This window comes from Eriocheir sinensis, chromosome 42, assembly GCF_024679095.1.
Source record: "Eriocheir sinensis breed Jianghai 21 chromosome 42, ASM2467909v1, whole genome shotgun sequence".
Classification (NCBI taxonomy): domain Eukaryota; kingdom Metazoa; phylum Arthropoda; class Malacostraca; order Decapoda; family Varunidae; genus Eriocheir; species Eriocheir sinensis.
In genome coordinates this window covers 6,132,144-6,134,394 of record NC_066550.1, presented here as the reverse complement: position 1 = coordinate 6,134,394, position 2,251 = coordinate 6,132,144, and the positions used below count along the sequence as shown (strand labels likewise).

Below are 2,251 nucleotides of genomic sequence, written 5' to 3'. Positions count from 1 at the left end.
TGTGGTCAAAGTGAGTCTAAAAAAGGTTGTAATTGGACGGTTTTTCTCAGTGACTTTGTTGGCCTGATTTTCTTTTGGATTTAGTTGCCCAGTACTAATTCATTTTAATTGTTCACTAATATTGGCATCGTGGGTGACTGTGTATATTTTTTTATTGTGTGCTAGGAGGCCACTAGAACATATGTATGATTATGATAGGCCTAGTTTTCCCTTCCCCATACCTTGGACTCTGACATATAAAAGAATTCAATATTCATCTTGGCCAGGACAGTCAGCGTGCAACCCACTCAGATGTTTATCCTCCCTTTTGAGCCAGTCAACAAATGGGTACCTGGGGAAACCTGGGGAAGGTAAACTGTGGTAACCCGGATGCCACACCTGCCCTTTGTCGTGGAGCAATGGGTTCTCACTACAGGCTCAAGGGTAAATAAGATGCAGATGAGTACCGAGGCCGCACCCAGCTACAGTGTACGCCCAAACCTTGCCTGAACCATGATGTCTGTATTAAAGAACAGAAAAATAATAAATAAGTACTTGGCAATTTGATCCCCAAGAAAAAAAGGCCCATTGTCAAGCTATACTACTATTTTGTCAAAGTGAAGTATTAACCGTGTAGCAGCGACGGACCAAATTTGTGGCTTTACCGTGTAGCAGCCATGATATAAACCCCCAAAAATAGATGATACATAATCTGATCACAAATGCTTTGATATATATTATGAAAGGGTTTGTGTGAGGGGTGATTTTTTCTCATTTTTCTCGCTTGGAGGGACCATTAAGAAACATGATCCCCGCTGCTACCGTGTTAAAGAACAGAAAAATAATAAATAAGTACTTGGCAATTTGATCCCCAAGAAAAAAAGGCCCATTGTCAAGCTACACCACTATTTTGTCAAAGTGAAGTATTAAGGTTGCCATTGTATTTCGTCGTCTCAGTGTTGCGTGTGTATGTGTCTGGCAGTTGATGTCACGAGCATGTGCATGTAGCATTACCGTCGTTTTGTACTGTAGTCCACTAACACACTGTCGCCAACACGGGGTAGGTAGACACCGACCTCACCCTTGCCTGGAGGACACCTAGAGTAGAGAGATGCATGACTGGCTGACAGGAGGCCAATAACAACAATGTCATCACTATCACAGCGTTGTGCGAGTCTGGTAAATCTTGAGTAATGAAAGGAATGTAGTATTGAGGGAAGCTTGATTGGGGCTTTGGTGACAGGCAGACACAACAACAGTCAACATGATCACAACATTGAAGTGAGAATTTTTTAGCCAAGGAGAGAAAGCAGTGAAGAATGTAACAGGATTTTAGGATCAGGTGACAAGTTAAGACAGTGCTAACAACAACAACAACAACAACAACAACAACAACAACAACATTAATAACGACAACACCAACAGTAACTACAACAACATTCACCTCCACCACACATATCGGAAGTTTGGGAAATTTTAAGCAAAGAAAGGAAGGCAGAGTAGGAGAAACATAACTATTGCCCAGGTGACTAAGAGACAATAATAATAATAATAATAATAATAATAATAATAATAATAATAATAATAATAATAATAAAGATAATCATCACTGCAACCACCAGTACAAATACAATAACATTCCGTAACCAAGGCAAGCTTAAGAAATCGTGCACAGACGTTTAATTGAAGGAAAAGACGTATAGAAGGAAATAATATACTTTGGATTAGAGATTGTTTACATTTTTTACAAGATAATAATAATAACCGAATCGAACATGCTTGAGATATCACAGCAAGGCATTTTAAACTAGCGGGAAGGATAAAATAGCAACGGTCCTGGTTTTTAGTTCATGAGCGTGCAAGACAATATCAACACCTGCACACATTTACTAATCTTCCCACGTCGTGCACGAGCAGATATTCAAACGAGGAAGAAATATAGAACAGCAAGTTAGAAGTTACGTAGTGGGCACGACCTTACAGTAACAGCACAACAGCAGTGTTACAATTACAGACGATACAAGTTTGAGCCACCTTGGATGAATGATTTAAATATGAAGGAAATTAACGTAGATTAGCATTAAGCAAAGTTAGACAATAAAAAGAAGACACAACAATACCTTATCATTCATACGAGGAAGCTTAGACATTTTAAAACAGGGTCGAACTGTCAGATACGAATGGACTGTTGGGACTCATACAAGAAATAGAGAGAGTCCTAGGTTTGGATTTGGACGGAAAATGTGGCTTAGTAGTTAACCATGTATGGCTG

At 39.4% G+C, this 2,251-nt stretch overlaps 1 protein-coding gene across 3 annotated transcripts in view; it reads left to right on the top strand.

Annotated features, from left to right (window-relative positions):
• Positions 1–1,856, top strand: part of LOC127009869 (uncharacterized) — a 45,009-nt gene extending 43,153 nt beyond the window's left edge. For all 3 annotated transcript variants that reach the window (XR_007762494.1, XM_050883346.1, XM_050883347.1), the window contains one exon: positions 1–1,856. This exon is cut by the window's left edge. The gene's annotated coding sequence lies outside the window, so the exon portion shown is untranslated.
• The last annotated feature ends 395 nt before the right edge of the window (positions 1,857–2,251 follow it).